General features: G+C 43.9%; 2 long non-coding RNA genes across 2 annotated transcripts; both read right to left on the bottom strand.

Moving 5' to 3' along the window:
• Positions 1-13,182: 13,182 nt before the first annotated feature.
• LOC103654655 (uncharacterized) lies at positions 13,183-13,636 on the bottom strand. The gene is made up of 3 exons (XR_566254.2): positions 13,514-13,636; positions 13,353-13,412; positions 13,183-13,204 (listed from the first exon to the last, which is right to left on the bottom strand). It is a non-coding gene; the product is annotated as an uncharacterized lncRNA (long non-coding RNA).
• Positions 13,637-14,381: 745 nt separating this feature from the next.
• On the bottom strand, positions 14,382-15,123 carry LOC109945633 (uncharacterized). Its single transcript, XR_002268899.1, has 4 exons — positions 15,081-15,123; positions 14,909-14,962; positions 14,754-14,817; positions 14,382-14,443 (listed from the first exon to the last, which is right to left on the bottom strand). It is a non-coding gene; the product is annotated as an uncharacterized lncRNA (long non-coding RNA).
• Between the last annotated feature and the right edge of the window lie 4,185 nt (positions 15,124-19,308).

Genomic DNA, 19,308 nt, shown 5'->3' on the forward strand with positions numbered 1-19,308 from the left:
CAATGATAGCCTTGCTAGCAAGGAAGGTTGAGTTCAAGTGGACCTCAGCGTGCCAAGAATCATTTGAAATGTTGAAGCAGAAGTTCACAACAGCACCGATGTTGGTTTTGCTAGATGTTCACAAGCCATTCTCAGTATACTGTGATGCTTCGTACATCGGACTGGGATGTGTGTTAATGCGGGAAGGGAAAGTTCACGAGAAGAACTACCCCACTCATGATCTGGAGCTAGCAGCAGTGGTTCATGCAATGAAGACCTGGAGATATTATCTGTATGGGCAGAAGTGTGATATCTATACGGACCACAAGAGCCTCAAGTACATATTCACTCAGTCAGAGTTAAACATGAGGCAGCGAAGATGGCTAGAATTGATCAAAGACTATGAGCTGGAGATTCATTATCACCCAGACAAAGCAAATGTGGTTGCAGATGCTCTGAGCAGGAAGAGCCAAGTCAATATGTTGGCCGCTTACCCGATGCCGTTCGAGCTAGCAAAGGAATTCGATAGGTTGAGTCTCGGATTTCTGAACAACACTCAAGGAGTGACAATTGAGCTGGAACCCACTCTAGAGCAAGACATCAGGAAAGGTCAGAGGGATGATGAGAAGATCAAAGAAATCCGACAGCTAATCATAGATGGGAAAGGTCCAGATTTCCGTGAAGATGCAGAAGGAGTGGTATGGTTCAAAGATAGACTGTGCATTCCCAACATCACATTGATTCGGGAACTGATAAGGAAGCCATGAGACAACATAATCTATACACCCTGGTAGCGAGAAAATGTATCAAGACTTGAAGAAGAGATTCTGGTGGTACGGGATGAAAAGAGAGATAGCAGAGTATGTGGCCAGATGCGACAGTTGTCAGAGGATCAAGGCAGAACATCAGAGACTCGCAGGATTGTTGCAGCCATTGCAGATTCCGTAGTGGAAATGGGATGAGATTGGGATAAACTTTATAGTTGGTCTGCCCCACACTCGAGCTGTTTATGACTCCATCTGGGTAGTAGTGGACCGTTTGACAAAGACGGCCATTTCATACCAGTCAAGACCACCTATAACAATGCAGTGTTGGCAGAGTTATACATGTCTCGGATTGTGTGCTTGCATGGTATTCCAAAGAAGATAATATCAGATAGAGGCACCCAGTTTACCTCTCACTTTTGGCAGCAGCTACATGAAGCTTTTGGTACATACTTGAAATTTAGTTCAGCTTATCACCCGCAGACAGATGGTCAGACTGAGAGAACCAACAAGATTCTTGAGGATATGTTGAGAAATTGTGCTTTGTAAGACCAGTTAGGTTGGGACAAGAGGCTACCGTATGCAGAATTCTCCTACAACAACAGCTATCAGGCCAGTCTAAAGATGTCACCATTCGAAGCACTCTATGGGAGGAATTGCAGAACTCCATTGCATTGGGACCAACCCGGCAAATGGCAGGTATTCGGTCCAGATATTTTGCTTGAAGCCGAAGAGAATATTAGGATGGTACGGGAAAATCTGAAGGCAGCGCAGTCCAGACAGCGAAGCTATGCTGACACCAGGAGAAAGGAACTCCGTTTTGAAGTGGGAGATTACGTCTACTTGAAAGTGTCACCCATCAGAGGAACCAAAAGGTTTGGAGTCAAGGGCAAGCTAGCCCCTCGCTATATCGGACCGTATCAGATTCAAGCAAGACGTGGAGAAGTGGCTTATCAACTCATCATAGCAGAAAACCTGTCTACAGTGCATGATATGTTTCACGTGTCTCAGTTAAAGAAATGCTTGAGAGTGCTAGAAGAGTAGTTGCCATCGGAAGATCTTGAAGTTCAAGAAGATCTGACCTATATTGAGAAGCCAATGCAAATTCTGGAGACAGCGGATCGAGACACTCGGAAGAACACCATCAGTATGTGCAAAGTCAAATGGGTCCATCACTCAGAAGAAGAAGCAACATGGGAAAGAGAAGATGATCTGAGAGCCAAGTACCCTGAACTCATTGCTAGCCAGCCTTGAATCTCGAGGGAAAGATTCTTTTAAGGGGGATAGGTCTGTAACACCCTGAATTTGGGGGTATAAAATTTCTTTCTTATGATCATTCAAATTCAGGTGTTACTCTTCTCAATCTCACTTTAGGTTCTCTCTCTCTAGTTTTCTCCTTCTCTTTTTCTTTTAATTAGAGTTAGTTGAATTATTGAGGGATTATTTAATTTATTTTGCCCAAAACATATGAGTCATGAAATGTTGCATCATATTGAGCCTAAATATTCTTTGAATTGTTGCACATATTTGATTTGGTTTGAATTTGAAACTTGAATTGAATTTGAATTGGAAAACCCTAGAGAAAATAAATAGAAAAGGCAATAGAAATTCCAGGAAAATAGAAAAGGCAATTTCAGCCCAAGTCGGCCCATTTAGCCCAGCCCCCGCACGCGCGTGCACGCTCGCGCGCCCCCTGCGTCTGACAGGCAGGTCCCGCCTGTCGGCGCCAACCCGAGCGCGCTCCTCTCCCTCTCTCTCTCTGTCTCATGGGCCAGACCTGTCGGCGCTAGTTCTCTCGCGCGCATCCACTCTCCCTCTCTTTGTCCCGCCGTCCCCACCTGTCAGCCGTCTCTAACCTCTCGTCCACGATATCCCATCGTGGACGCGCCCACGACTGCGCGTTCTCCAGCCACGTTCGAGCACCCGCGCCCCTTTTGACCCCCGCGCCCTGCTCGCCCACCTTCCCTCTCTCATTTGCGCCCTCTGCCCAGCTCCCTCGCCCTCTCTCTTGCTCTGCCTGCGCAAACCAAGAGCTCCGCCACCGCCCACCGCCTGTTCTGTGGCCGCCGTTGCGCCCGTGCCCCGTCCAGTGCCATGGTGAGCTTCGCCTTGCCGTCAGCTACTCGGGACACCCTTCGGTGTGCCCTCTCCCTCCCAACTGTGCCCGGTCCACGCTCACTGGAGCGTTTTCTTGCGCAGCCGGAGTCTGCCACCGTCGCCCCGTCGAGCCTTTGCGCCTCCGCCGTTGCTTCGCGACGCCAGCGCTTCAGCTCGAGGTGAGCAACCTTCTCGTGCCCTTAATTTGGTTATCCTTGCTCTGTAGCTCGCACGATTGCTCACCGGAGCAATCCAGCGCCGTCGTTAGCCCGCTTCGCCGTGGTCTGCGCTCTCTGGTGCCCCCGCGCCGACGTGAAGGCCATGGCCGAGTTAGCCAGACCCCTCTAATTGCGCCTAGGCTAGTCCCCGAGCCTCTAGTGCCTTGTCGTGGTCGGTCTGCTCATCTCCGACGAACTCTCACCGTGGAACCGAGCGGCGCCACCGCGTTTTGGTCTGGCCCCCAACCGTTAGATCTCGAGCATTCGTCCGAGATCGAGCGGTTTAGGTTTCATCTGTGCGGATCTGATCGCAGTCCTTCGATCTGGATTCGGTCGCTCTCCCCTCTCCCCCTCCCCCGCGTCTCTACCTCTGGGCCCGGCTGGTCAGTTCATCCTAACCCACTGACGCCCTGGCCTCGCTTGTCAGCCGCGTCCGTGCGCCCGCGCCCACGTGATCTAATCTGGGTCGTTGATCTCTGATCCGATGGCTGAGATTACCCCGTACCCCTTCGCGTGTGAGTTTTGCTTAAGAACCCCCTGGTTTTAGGAAATCAACCCGTTGTCCTCTGTTTTAGCGCATAGGTGCCTGGTTTGTTTTAGTTAGAGCCCTGAACTTTTATTTAATCACAGATTTAGCCCTAATTTCATATTTCAAACTTCAAAACTTGTTTATTTCATATCTTTTTCATATGAACTCCAAATTTAGTGGTTCAAATTGCAAAATTTTTACAAGATTATTCTCTGTTCAAATAAATATGCCCAACTGTAATCTGTATACTCTAATTTTTACACTTAGAATATAGAATTAAAGTATATGTTGATTTATTTATTTAATGAAATAAATAAAAGGAGGATCCTAGGAGTAAAGTATATTTAATCTTGTGAGATTAGTGTTATGCATTTCATGGATTCATTTTTGGTTTAACCTTTAGGCCTTAATGAGATAAATAGAATTAGGTATGTAATTATGGATAACATTTAAAGGATAATCAAATTCCCAAAATGAGAGTAGTTCATCTTACAACTTAATCTCTTCTTGTTTAAATTACTACTTAACCTTTCTTGAGCTATGTTCCAATCACTTAGAGAGTAACCAATTCCCCAATTAGGATTAGTCCATTTTGTAACCTGATATCATTCCCCTGTACTTGAGGCTATACCTTTTTTGAGTTATGTGCCAATGTTTGTTCATGTGTGATGTGATGTTCATTTTTACCTTCCAAATGTATTGAATGTATGCTCGCTTTACTTAGACAACGAGCAGCTCGTGGTTCCTGAGTGTGTTGTCGAACAACCTGGTGAAGGCAAGTGTCCTCAGACCTATCATGTCCTATTTTACTTTATAATTCACTGTCCCACATTACATTACTGAAACTTAAGGATTGACTAGTTTGTATTTACCTTACCCTTGTTTACCTTTTTGGGTTAATCATGGTTAGTGTTGGAGACTTGTTCTCAAATGCTAAGAGTTAAGAACAAGGCAACATAAAAAGTGTTAAATGTTAAAGTCCTTCGTCCTTCAAGACATTATGTCCCTTCAGATATAATGAATTCCGGACGAAGGTTAAGAAGTAAGAGACCTTCGTAAGCTCGATAGATGATAAAGAAGAATGCTTATATGAAATACAAATAATAATACAGATATTATCATCAACTTATTTTTTACTTGTATTATCATATTTGTAATAACAAATTATAAATGTACCTTCGGATTGATGGAAAGTAAAGGTACAGGCGTGATGCGAAAAGCGAATGCCAAGTCAGCGTGAACAGTACGGGAGTACTGTTCATCTATGTATAGGCACGAGACGCAGCCCATGTAGAATTACATTAATGCCCTTTACATTTATCAATAACTCTATAGTAATTCTTCGAGTTCTAATTTGACTTTTCATCTTTAAGTCGGTTCCCCTTTTCTGCTGTCATGCCGAAGCTTTTCTGCGCATAGCTTCGTGATCATCTTATCCTTCGTCATGATCGCCTTCCGTCCCACTCAAGCTTCGTCTTGACCATACTCTTGTATACCCATAACCTGATTCTGAAGATACCTGTTCACATATTTCAGTTGGAAAACATTGTCAAATCATGTTTTTGAGGACCTTCGGAAGCCGAAGGCCCCCAACAGTAGCCCCTCACAATATTAATTTGCTGGAATGATAAATTCATATTGCGACATGGACGAAGGCTTTAAGCCGAAGGTCCGAAAAAACACCTTCCCTTTGCTAGAATAGCAACAGTCTTTGACAAGCGGGACCCTCCAGTTTTCAACGCACTAGGTGTATAAATAAGAGCTCACCATGAGTTTTATTTGGCACGCTTTCGTGCCATCTGCTCTTGCTCACTCAATTTTTAGCCTGTGCGCAACAACACTAGCTTGACTTTTTTAATTTTTTAAGCTTCGGTTTCGAGAGCACTTTCTCAGCGTTTGTGAAGATGTCTGAAGATAAGAAAGCTGTTGGTGATTCGAAGCTGAGCCTTTCTGAGGAGATGCATCTGGGCTTTCTTCAATCAATATCAAAGACTAATACAGAGAAGATTACTAGGGAGATTTTGGAGGGTTTATCTGAAGATACTGGTGACAGTGACAGTTATGATGTGGATAGTGGTGGTGAAGACTCCGAAGATCGACCTTGGCGACCAAGCCATGCGGTTTTTGGTAAATCCAGTATTAAAGAAAGTCATCTTGTCAATATAAGGGGCAGATATTTTCGGGACATGTCTGTTGTGAGGGCTGACGAAGGAGAGAAGACTTGTCCGACTCCCGAGGAAAATGAAGTCGTGATATTCCGAAGCTTCTTAAAGGCTGGACTGCGATTTCCCTTGAGCAGTTTTGTCGTGGAAATACTGAAGATATTTGAAATCTACCTTCATCAACTTACCCCCGAAGCAATCATAAGGATGGGCATCTTTGTCTGGGCCGTGAGGAGCCAAGGTTTAGAACCAAATGCAAAAAGTTTCTGCAACATACATGAGCTATTGTATGAGACAAAACCCTGGGGTAAAGAGCAATATCACAACAATTTTGGCTGCTACAGCTTCGGCGCCCGGTCTGGGTCAAGTTGTCCCATGCCAACCTTTCGAAAGAGGTGGCCCGGCGACTGGATGACGGAATGGTTTTATGTGAAGAATGACTTGAAAACACGAGAAGATATTAAAGATATCATTATGCGCCCTATCTGGCAACGCTTCGGCCTCCGGAGGCCGAAGGTGGAAATGAATGAAGCAGTCGAAGAGTGCCAGAGAGCCTTCGGCGTGGTTTGCTCTTTTATTGGGACAAGGGATTTGGTCCAAGAACACATTGCCTTCAGAGTATGGCCACTTGTAGAAAAGTGGGAAATGCCGAAGGAGACCATTAAAGAAACTGACGAAGGTGGATTAGTTAAGCTAAAATACACATTCCAATATGGGGATAAATTCGTCGAGCCAGATGACGACTGGCTAAAAAGCATTGAGGCTATTAGTGATGAATTGCTTGGAGTATACTCAAAGGCCAAAGATACTGCATTATCAGCGGCCTTCGGAGGCCGAAAGAAGAAGAGACTCAACCGAGTATTTGATGCAATTGGGTTTGTCTACCCCGACTACCGTTATCCAATGCTTCAGCCGCTCCTAGCGAGCCGGCGCCGAAGAGGAAAAGGGTAAAGGTTCTCACACACCGGCCACGTTATATTGGACCGGCCACAGTGCCTGAGTTTGTCGGTAAGACCTCTTCGGCCACCGAAGCAAAAGAGCCAACTCCGCTGCCAAATATCGAAGGGCTGGCCGAAGTGCCAGCGACGGAAAAAATAGAGGAACCGAGGGCTGAAGAAACAAAGACATCAGAAGTTTTAAGTCCTTCAACAAAAATTGAGGCAGCAAAAAGCCAAAAGGGTCCAGAAGTGACCCCCAAAAGAAAAAGGATGGTTAATGTGCTGGTTGTTTTGGAGACAATGAAGTCTTCAAGCACGACTCCGAAGAAAATTGTTGAAACTTCCGAAGTGCACACTGAAGACTTTGTTGTCGAAGTTTCAAAACAACAATCTGAAACTGAAGCTGGGCCTTCAGAGCCCACCAAGGTGAAATCCTTGGAAGCCGAAGAAACAAAAATAGCAGAGCCAATTTTGGTTGAAGAAACTGGCACTGCTACCCCGAAGCATCCTTCAAAGCCCTCGATTATATTGTACAACATGCTTCGGGAAAAAGATTATCTGAAGAAGAGATTTTTGAAGCTAATCACTATGCCCGAGAACTGAAGTATCCAAAGGGGGCCTTAGTATTCAATGGCACAGACGAAGATGACTTCTTATACTGCCTCCCAGACAACAAAGAATTATCTGTCTGTCGGGAGATGGCTAGAAGTATGGGGTTCCCGAAGCTTGAAGCTGGCCTCTGCGCTATGACAAAGGACGATCTTGCAGATAGCCTCGCATATAATAGTCTGAAGGTATGAAAATTGTATATTTGGAAGTTTATAAATTTTGAATTGTTCTTTTACTCTTATACTAATTCTTTTCATATAGGGTTTAATACTTAGCAACGCTTTGAGAGCGCAAAAGAATGCTGAAGACGAGAGCTATAATATTGCTTTCAACAACCTACGAACAGAGGTTATTAAGCTGAGGAACGAAGCTTTGGAAAAAGATAAAATTCTGCTTACATTGGTGGATAAAATAAAGGAAGACGAAGCTATTTCTAAAGCTCAAGTTGAGGCTCAAAGGCGCGAAATTGAAGATCTTCGGAAACAGTTAGCCAGAGCTAAAGAAGAACGCATACTTGAAGAGACAAAACGAGAACTTAGTGATCAATGGGCAAATAATTTAGAAAGAAACATTGAAGAGCTTCATGCATCCAAGAAAAGGTGCTATAACAAATCTATAGAATGCGCTAAGAAAATAAAAACCAGCTTCGCCAGCGTTGGCGCATTCTCGAGCGAGGAAAACTTCACAAGGGGTGACCCCGAAGGCCCAATTGAATGGATCAGTCACGAAGCTGAGGCCTTTGAGGAAATTTTGAATAGCCGCGGAGACATATGTGCCTTTTCGGGTGCCAGGGGGATTGCTACTATTTTGGAGAGGAAAGGCTGTGAGCATGTGAAATCTTTGGCACAATCTGAAACCGCCTTATCCTCCGAAGATATAAAAGACCCCTCGGCCGAAGCAAGCCTGGTCGGTGGAAAATTTTTCACCGACATCTGGGACAATGGTGGCCGGGAAATGGCCCAAGAAATTATTCGAAAAAGCAAAAAAGGCATCCATGATGCTAGAAAAGTAGCAGAGGCCGCTGAGAAAAGCGTAGAGCCCGAAGGGCAAATAGGTATTAACTAGTGGTTTTTGACTCTTCGTTGTAATTTTTTGATTTCGAACTTGTTCACGGTTTGTAATATTCACGGTTTGTAATAGTCACATAGACATATCTTCTCCTCTCTCAGAACCTGCCGAGCCATCTGTGGACCCCCACGCGAAGGGGGACGACGAAATTAGGAAGATGGCCGAAGCCATCATGGATAAAGTTGTTGATCAACTAAACGAAGCTGCAGAGATAGTTCTAAGGGAAATTAGCTGTTATTGTAAAAACATTTAGAATGTAACATTTGTTGTGTGTAATATTTTGTAACTTTGAATGTAATATATTAGTTGTTTATAGTTTTATCCTTTACGATGCATGAAACATCATATACATACCGTTTTTGAGCCTTCGGCGAAAAAACACCTTCCCTTCTTTTCATGCTTCGTAAATAATATTCATGTTCTCATAAAATCAGTAACCAATCCTCGTAAAATCAATAATCAATAAATCTTTCCATTTCAGAGTTTGACGAAGGTAAAACTCTTCAATAGCTATTTTTTGTGCCTTGTCACTATGTCTTCAAAACAATCTTCGAATATCAATACTGAGACCCCCCTTCTTGCGTTGTTGATGCAATATGATGTATGATATTATGCTATGCAAATGATGTAATGATGTGATGTTATGCAAAATGATGTTTGTCGAAGGTTGACATTTTTTCACTGTAAACCTCCCTTAGGAGCTTCTTCGCCTTTTACTTCAGCGGAATCAGCGTTTATTTTTCGCTGTAAGCCTCCCTTAGGAGCTTCTTCGCCTTTTACTTTCAGCGGAATCAGCGTTTATTTTTCGCTGTAAGCCTTCCTTAGGAGCTTCTTCGCCTTTTACTTTCAGCGGAATCAGCGTTTATTTTTCGCTGTAAGCTCTGCATTCCCTTCGGAACGACTTTTGAGCAAAAAACTTACGCTGCGCTCCCTTAGGAACGACTTTTGAGCAAAAAACTTACGCTGCGCTCCCTTAGGAACGAATTTTGCTGCTTCGAAGAAATTACGCTGCGTTCCTTAGAACAAAATTTTTGATAATTCGAAGATCCTCCTTGCCACCATAAATTCTTATGCTTCGTCAACTCAAGCTTATGGAGAAGATATTTTTTCATTATGATAGAAAGCGAAACTGTTACAAGAGATTAAAAACGACAAAAACACTTAAGCCTCCCATAATTGTTCCTTATTAAAAAGAAAATAATACTGAATGCGAAAAATTGATGTCAGGGTAGGATATTTGTCAGTAAATGTGTTTCGACTCTAGCATAGTGCTATTGACTGTGCGAGCTTCAGACTCTTCTCTGAAGTCCCGTTGAAGGTGAGTGTGCCGACTCCCTTCTGGCTGCTGGCCTCGTTGCGTTGGTGGTGGAGGTGGAGGCTGTTGCCAAGATGCTTGGGGTTGGCTTGCCGAAGCAACAGAAGCTGCAGGGTGGTTGCCTACATATTCTGGAATGTAAGGCGAATGGTACGAAGCAGTATGCATGACTTGCATCGGCTGACTCTGTTGTGCTGCAGCTTCTGCTATCTCCTTTTGCTTCTGGATGGTGACGTGGCACATCCTGGTGGTATGGCCCTTGTCCTCACCACAGAATAGACAATAAATTTTCCTTGGCTGATCCCCAAATCTTCCTCCGAAGCCCCTGGCACCTCTGCCCCTTGGAGCTGGTGGCCGGAAAGAGCTTTGCTGCTGCCTCGAAGCTTGCGAGGAGTACTGTGGCCTTTGCTGTTGACTCCCTCTATCATCACTCTGAGTAGAGTTGTGAATTGACCTGACGTGCCTCGGATGGAATCTTCCTCCGAAGCCCCTGATCATTTCAGAGAACCTGAATGCTTCCTCCCTTCTTTGGCGGAAGTCATTGTCAGCTCGAATGTACTCGTCCATGTTCTGGAGCAGCTTCTCCAAAGTTTGAGGAGGCTTCCTGGCAAAGTATTGGGCTGAAGGTCCCGGCCGAAGCCCCTTAATCATGGCCTCAATGACAATTTCATTGGGAACTGTTGGTGCCTGAGCCCTCAGACGCAGGAACCTTCGGACATATGCCTAAAGGTATTCTTCATGGTCCTGGGTGCATTGAAATAAAGCTTGAGCAGTGACCGGCTTTGTTTGAAACCCTTGGAAGCTGGTTATCAGCATGTCCTTCAGCTTTTGCCATGAGGTAATTGTTCCTGGCCGAAGAGAGGAATACCAGGTTTGTGCAACACTCTTGACAGCCATGACGAAAGACTTTGCCATGACTGCAGTATTACCACCATACGAAGATATGGTTGCTTCATAACTCATCAAGAATTGCTTCGGGTCTAAATGACCGTCGTACATGGGGAGCTGGGGTGGCTTGTAAGACTGGGGCCAAGGTGTAGCCTGCAGTTCTGTTGACAGAGGAGAAGTATCATCAAAAGCAAAATTTCCATGATGGAAATCTTCATACCAGTCGTCCTCGTTGTAGAAGCCCTCCTGATGAAGCTCTCTGTGCGGAGGTCTTCGGTTCTGGTCATCTTGAGCAAGATGACGAACTTCTTCAGAGGCTTCGTCTATCTGCCTTTGCAGGTCAGCTAGACGAGCCATCTTTTCCTTCTTCCGTTGTACTTGTTGATGGAGGATCTCCAAGTTTTGGATTTCTTGATCCAAGTCGTCCTCCGGAGGCGTTGGACTGGTGGCCTTCCTCTTCTGGCTTCGGGCCTCCCTAAGAGAAATGACATCCTGATTGGGGTCCAGCGGCTGCAGAGTGGCAGCCCCTGTTGCTGGAGCTTTCTTCGGCGGCATGACGAAGGTGATGCTTGCCGAAGGTGTTCAAAACTCAAAAAATGGAAGTGAGTTCACCGGAGGTGGGCGCCAATGTTGGAGACTTGTTCTCAAATGCTAAGAGTTAAGAACAAGGCAACACAAAAAGTGTTAAATGTTAAAGTCCTTCGTACTTCAAGACATTATGTCCCTTCAGATATAATGAATTCCGGACGAAGGTTAAGAAGGAAGAGACCTTCGTAAGCTCGATAGATGATAAAGAAGAATGCTTATATGAAATACAAATAATAATACAAATATTATCATCAACTTATTTTTTACTTGTATTATCATATTTGTAATAACAAATTATAAATGTACGTTCAGATTGATGGAAAGTAAAGGTACAGGCGTGATGTGAAAAGTGAATGCCAAGTCAGCGTGAACAGTACAGGAGTACTGTTCATCTATTTATAGGCACGGGACGCACCCCATGTAGAATTACATTAATGCCCTTTACATTTATCAATAACTCTATAGTAATTCTTCGAGGTCTAATTTGACTTTTCATCTTTAAGTCGGTTCCCCTTTTCTGCTGTCATGCCGAAGCTTTTCTGCGCATAGCTTCGTGATCATCTTATCCTTCGTCATGATCGCCTTCCGTCCCACTCAAGCTTCGTCTTGACCATACTCTTGTATACCCATAACCTAATTCCGAAGATAACTGTTCACATATTTCACTTGGAAAACATTGTCAAATCATGTTTTTGAGGACCTTCGGAAGCTGAAGGCCCCCAACAGTTAGCTTATGCTATTGCTTTAACTTAATCAATGAACATGATGTGATCTTTTATGATACGATGATGTTATCCCGATGAGGTCCTTGTGATTACTTTAGGGAGCTCAGGCTATTTCCTGAGTACCTCTCCGTAAGGACCTGTTTGGAGAGTGACAACCCGGGATAACAGTGCAACCATGAGGGTGGAATGGGACGCCCTTAGCTAATTAATTAGAGGAACCAGAGGAGTAGTTGGCTTCGCCGTAGGGCCGTCAATGGGGTCCGGGCACAGTACTTGCTCTGCCGAGGCTAGTTGCATGGGTTCTTTGATTTGGTTTTGTTGGGGGCCTTCGTCTTCCGAAGGTCCTCAAAAACACGACTAACATATTTCCCAAGTATAATATATGTACAGGAACCTTCGGACATGGGATAAAGTTGTACATGATATGAAGAGCGTGATCCGAGAGAAGGATGAACCAGTGCCGAAGCTACCCGAGGAAAAGCTTCGGCTTGACAATGGGAAGTCAAACCGACTTAAAGGGGAAAAGGCTGTCTAGTCATCGATATTTTATCCCTAAGTCAGTAGTAAATGTCAAGGGCATGAATGTAATTCTACACAAGCTGCGTCCTGTGCCTATAAATAGATGAACAGTAACACTGTACTGTTCACGCCACTACAGGAAACGCATAAATTTTCGTGGGCCGTGTTATTTTCGTCGGCCGGCCCACGAAAATACGGATGTTATTTTCGTCGGCCTCGTGACCGACGAAAATGTGGCGTATTTTCGTGGGCCGGGGTATATTTTCGTGGGCAGGCCCACGAAAATACGGAAGTTATTTTTGTGGGCCTCTGGACCGACGAAAATGTGGCGTATTTTCGTCGGCCTCACTGAGGCCGACGAAAATAGTGGCCCTAAATCGTCCATCTCGGCCTGCCGCACTCGCTCGTTCGTCCAAATCCCGCCGCGCCGCACTCAGCCCGGCCTTCTCGCTCGTGTCTGGCACACTCAGCCACAGCTAGCCTACCACCCGACCACCCACCGCCACCGCCGCCGGCCTGCTCCCAACCACTAGTCCAGGAGGACGCCACTTCGATCCGCCGCAGGGAGGCAGGCGCCCCCGCCCCCCCGCCAGGCTCCATCTCCGGATCCCATCGCCTGGCGGCTCGGTTCAATCTGGTACGTTCTCTTCCGATCATCTGGTCTTGTTAGTGCGCACACCCACGTGTGTTGGACAAAAGGTTGCTATTAGCATTCAATTCCTTGCATCTCGTGGGTTGCTAAAGATGTCATCGATATACTGTACCGCGTGGTTACCACGTGTGTTTGAGATGCTTCAGTGCAGACCTACAAAAGGTGTAAACCAGAGATTTTGTAACTTGAACCAGTGGTAACAACAGCAGTGCTTAGAAAAGGAAATATAACACAACAATGGATGAGCACAAATACAAAACTAAAGCATGAAATTCTAGAAGCATGAATTCATATTACCAACCTCCGCTGCGTGCATCCGAGAGTGAATATTTTTGTTTTCAAACTGTCAATCCTGCTAAGCCTAAAGACAAAGCAAAGCCGAGGTAGAAAATTTAGTTGCAATGACTTAAGATAAAAATCAATAAGTAGCAAATAATGCTCAACACGATAATACAGAAGTACCGGTCCTCAAGGGGAACATAAGGCACCCATGCCATCTTCATCGCCTTCATTGGCACTATTTCCTCATTTTCCCTTTGGACAGAGTTTATGCCAATTTTGTCTGATGGAGGGAAAGGGCAGTCTACCTACAAATAAAAGAGTTCAAGTGTCAAATGAGACCCACACCACCCAGAGACTATATTTGACCCATTGAGCCATCATAAATACATATGTAAAAAGCAATACTTGTCACTGCATTTTAGAGTCAAAACACTAATGAGAAGGAAAATATCACCAGCCAAAAACTTTTATGTGGACATCACCAATATTATTAAAGAACAAAAATGATTTATAAGGTATTAAATCTGCTACCAAAATATAGTCCCATTGGTAATATCAGTGAACAAATTAGATTAAGTCCCTAAACTTTTTTACTTTCAAATGTTTCTCATAGTTTTTAATCTTAAAGACTGATATTTTCAATGATGTGTGGTTGACAGTACTAAATAAAAATTGGAAACACCCACCCACCAAAGATGGTATGAATTGTTTGCTAATGCAAAAGTACAAACAGGATTGCTAATTTGTTTACCTGGCATAGATATGACCTAGATGAGTAGATTATATTTTCATGTCCAGCAGTTATGTGGTTTGCTTCTATGGCTAGTGGCTAGCTGGTATCCCCCCAACAAGTACGGCGAACCTTATTTACTTTCAATAAAAACAGAATTATCCCATGATAAAGAGCTAGATGTTCATCATAAGATGGTGTGGAACTACAGGGGCCGTTTTCAATAGGTGTGTTTCTAATAACATGTTTTGGGACTCAAAATCATGGAATAAATATACACACAGGATAGGTGTCCACCCAAGAGGGTAGACAAGAACTTACAGCAACTACAATTGGAATAAGCACTATCTTTGATTCGCCATTAACATCCAATAGTTGGGCTGCATGACAGCAGGAGCCAATTAGTCTTGTATGGAACAATAGTCAGCAGGCTCATAAAACTAGTAAGCAAATGAAACAAATGAGTGAATGACCTATACTAAAATCCACTTTATAAATCCAGCACATAAGTAGTGTTGTGCAGATAGAATTGTCGAAATTACTGAACTAATAGCTCTTCAAGTTTAAATTGAGATTAAAATTAGCCCAGATAGCACTGGTGTAAAATATTACAAAGACTAACAAACATACATCAAGGACTAATGGCAGCAAATTAACTCCAGAAACTAGCTAAAAACGAAGTGCACTTACGCTCAGTGCTTCCAAACAGATAAACTGTTTTACCATGAAGCTCGCCCCCTTCTTCTAAGGCTTTCTGTTCACCAATAACAACCACATTCATTATGAAGGTGGAACTAAGTACTCAAAAGCAAAATGGATTAAAAGATTAACTTCAATCGCCATACCTCTAAATTTTCAAAGCTCCAGTTGAACTCCTTTATCTTATCAATGTTTTCCCACTGCAGATGATATTGCGAGGTATATAAGTTGTTAGGACAAAACTGTGAGCTATGTCCAAATGTGGGTCACTAACATACACACTACTACAAATGAAAGAAGGGAGGGATGGGAACAAACCTCAGTACCGATAGGAAAAGCAGATAACCATAGATCCTCCTGAACATAGCAACAAATCATTAGTCAAAAACTCAAAATGCACGTAAAGTAAATAGCAACATCATCATGCAGAGCAGTCAAACACAATCTAAATTGCTATTGTAAATTTCCAAAAAAACAAACCTGTTCTTTTCAAGCCAACATGTAAAACAATCAGCCAACTAAGTAATATGATTGGTGCATTCATATGAGTAAACAAACAGTTAAACTACTCAGCCCTAAAACTTTTGTAATATGATTGTTGCATTTTCTTTTGTAATATGAGTGTTGTGCTCGTTTTGTAGTCATGAGAGTGTTTAGAGGCATTTTACTCCCAAGTTCCTGTAGAACCAAGTCTTTCCCACTTTATAAAACTTGTTCTCATTACTAAGTTCTTCAACTTAGCTATAGCAACTTTAGTCCAAAACCACTTGCATTAATAACAAATGAGCTCCAAAGTAGACATCATTCACTGATTTCAGGTTTCAGCCACTGAACCAAATTCAGTTACAGAAATGCCTAGCAGCTGATCTTTGGGGGCATTTTTCTCCACTTTTTATGTGGGAACAAGCCAAAGTCACTTAAAGAAACTTGTTCACCATCATATAGGCTTCAAGTCAAAGTCACTTAAAGTCACTTTTTATGTGGGAACAAGCCAAAGTCACTTTTTATGTTGAAAGGCCATCTGTGGGTGTTACTTTGGTGGTGCTGATTGATTGAGGCAATATAATTCGTCGGCCTCTGGACCGACGAAGATGTGGCGTATTTTCGTCGGCCTCAGCCTAGCCGACGAAAATAAGTCATTAATTTATATTAGTCATCTTGTCGTGTTGTGATTAGTTTAACTGTTGTTTGCTTTAATTCAAATTCATATTTGTGTCCGAGTTATTTTTTAATGTTTAGAGTTTAGTTTTAATCGTTAACCGTAGCGAACCGTATGTGTCACCCGTTCGGGAACGGCGAACGTCACATTGGCTTGTGAGGTTTGCCGTTCCGGAATTGTCCACGTATTTTGGACAGCCTGAGAGTGTAGGCCGATGCTTGTGATTTGTGACATGTGCCTTACGATTGACGGGGAATTTCGGTTGTGTAACCCAGTTGTTCTCCGACACACCATGTTCAGGCGTGTGCTTGGAGAGCAGCGGGGTTATGCTGCCGAAATTTCACGGCAATCGTAGGCTACATGTCACAAATCACAAGCATCGGCCTACACTCTTGGGTGGGTTTAGGGCCTTTACCTAATAGGGAGTTCACCTAAGCCACGGACGATCGTTGATGTTATTTATCTTTTGTTTAATTAGCCTTTGAAATGGACGGTGATCGGAGGGTGATGTATGACGGGTGGAGAAAGGATGGGGCACATTCGAATGAATGGATGGTTGTAACAAAGGTTTTTCTTGAGCACGCTTTCAAAGATGCAACTGGTCGTCTAGTGAAGTGTCCTTGCAATCGCTGCGAGAACAAGTGGCCTCAGAAGAAGGAAGAAATGGAGAAACACCTTTGCAAAAGTGGGTTTATGCCGAACTACCTTGTATGGTACTGTCATGGAGAGTCTATTAGACACGTTGACGCGGAGGTGGAACTTGATGATGATCATGATAGGATGGACGACATGTTGCATGATCTTGGTAGGGACGTTGAAATGAATGCTGAGGAGCCGGGGCAGCTTCCACGCGATGCTCAGGAATTCTTCCGGCTACTCGCCGCGGGAGAAGAGAGACTGCACGAGCACACTCAGATGTCAGTTCTTGGGACTCTCACAAGACTAATGGCGATAAAGTCGAAGCACAACATTTCAAACAGTGCTTACAATGACATCGTCCAACTGATGGGCGAGGTTCTCCCGGAGAATCATAAGTTGCCAAAGAATATGTACTTCGCAAAGAAGATGTTGGCTGGTCTTGGGATGACATATGAGAAGATCGACGTGTGTCCCAACAGTTGCATGCTATTCTTTGAGGAGGATGACAAGCTGGACCGTTGTAAGCATTGCGAAGCTTCTAGATATGTCGAGGTGACAAATGATGAGAGTGAATTGGTAGTTACGAAGGTCGCAGCTAAGCAACTTCGTCGGTTGCCCATCATTCCTCGGCTTTCAAGGTTGTTCCTCAACAAGGAAATAGCTCAGCATATGACATGGCCAAAGAATGGTGTACGTCTCGTCACTGATCCAGACATAATGGTCCATCCGTCGGACGGTGATGCGTGGAAGGCATTTGACGAGTTTGATCCCGAATTTGCAAACGACCCTAGGAGTGTACGGCTTGGTCTATCGACGGACGGATTCACACCTTTCAATACCAGTGCAAGCCCTTACTCGTGTTGGCCTGTCTTCATTGTGCCATATAATCTTCCTCCTGAGTTGGTCAATAAAGAAGAGTTCATGTTCCTTGCACTAGTCATCCCAGGCCCCGAGCATCCAAGGCCAAAGCTGAATATGTTTGTTTGCCCTTTAATTGAAGAGCTGAAACAATTGTGGAGAGGTGTGAAGGCTTATGACAGCCATACTGAAAAGGAGTTTACCATGCGCGCTGCTTATTTGTGGTCAGTGCATGATCTGCTAGCGTATGGAGATTGGTCTGGATGGTGTGTTCATGGTCGGTTGTGCTGTCCCATATGTATGAATGATACGGATGCATTCAGATTGAAGCATGGTGGGAAAGTGTCATTCTTTGATGCTCATCGACGTTGGACTCCATTCAAGCATGATTTCAGGAATTCGCTTACTGCATTCAGAAGTGGAGCCAAAATCAGAAATGGGCCACCAAAGAGGCAAACTGCACCGCAGATAATGGCATGGCATGCTTGTCTGAAGCAAGGAGAAAATGATAGGTTTCAAGGCTACGGGGAGGACCACAACTGGACCCATATTTCATCAATATGGGAGCTTCCGTATGCAAAAGCCTTGATCATGCCGCACAACATAGACTTGATGCACCAAGAGCGTAACGTTGCTGAAAGCATCATAAGCACATGTTTCGATGTGACTGATAAAACGAAAGATAATATGAAGGCAAGAAAAGACATGGCTGAAATTTGTAAGAGACCGATGCTCGAGTTGAAAGTAAGCGATAAAGGGCATGAGAGTAGGTCGCGAGCTGATTACTGCCTCAAGCCAGATGAAAGGAAAGAAATATTTAAGTGGTTGAAGAATCTGAAATTTCCAGATCGATATGCGGCAAATCTGAAACGGACAGTCAATCTGAAGACCGGTAAATTGATCGGTTTGAAAAGCCATGACTACCATATTATTATGGAGAGGCTGATGCCCGTGATGTTTCGAGGCTATTTTAAGGATGAGCTTTGGAGCATATTTGCAGAGCTGAGTTACTTCTATAGGGAAGTATGCGCAAAGACGGTATCGAAGAGGTTGATGCAGAAATTTGAGAAAGAAATTCCAATTCTTATTTGTAAATTTGAAAAGGTTTTCCCGCCAGGATTCTTCAATGTGATGCAACATCTAATTGTGCATATGCCTTGGGAAGCTTTGGTAGGCGGACCAGTGCAATTCAGGTGGATGTATCCTATAGAAAGGGCGTTGAAAAAGCTCAGGGCGTCTGTTCGCAACAAGGCTAGAGTCGAAGGGTGTATTGCGGAGGCTTTTGCCCTTAAGGAGATATCTCAATTCTCAACTAGGTATTTCGCTCGAGCCAACAATGTGTTTGCTCCTTCAGTGCGACTTCATGTCGAAAATGAATCGCCCCAAAGCACCCTTCAAATTTTTGCGAATCCGGGTAAAGCAGTTGGAAAAGGGAGTGTACGTCACATTGAAGGATCAGATTTGAACACGCTAATGCTATATATGTATAGCAATATTGACAGCACACAGGAGGCGTTCGAGTAAGTTTTCCTCATAGTTACTTCCATTTTCTCATCTCATAATTTCTATAGTGTGTAATGTCCATGTTTCTAATATGTCCAGCATGTTTGATGAAGAATGTTGGAAATCTACTAGTAAACCTACGGCCATCCAATTAGAAAATCTTCGACGTGATGGGTTGAAAGGTGGACCAAACTTCGTGCAGTGGTTTCGTAATTATGTTAGTAATTGTCATTCTCTCATTGTCCATACTTAATCTTTGAATTTTGGACTTGGAAGATATAATGCATATACTAATTCCTTGTATAGGTTTCCAAAAACTCTGTGCACCCAGACTTGCAGCAAATGGCACATACCTCTGTGTCCGTCCGGAACTATACTCGCTATGAT

The sequence above is a fragment of the Zea mays genome, chromosome 4 (genome assembly GCF_902167145.1).
Source record: "Zea mays cultivar B73 chromosome 4, Zm-B73-REFERENCE-NAM-5.0, whole genome shotgun sequence".
NCBI lineage: Eukaryota > Viridiplantae > Streptophyta > Magnoliopsida > Poales > Poaceae > Zea > Zea mays.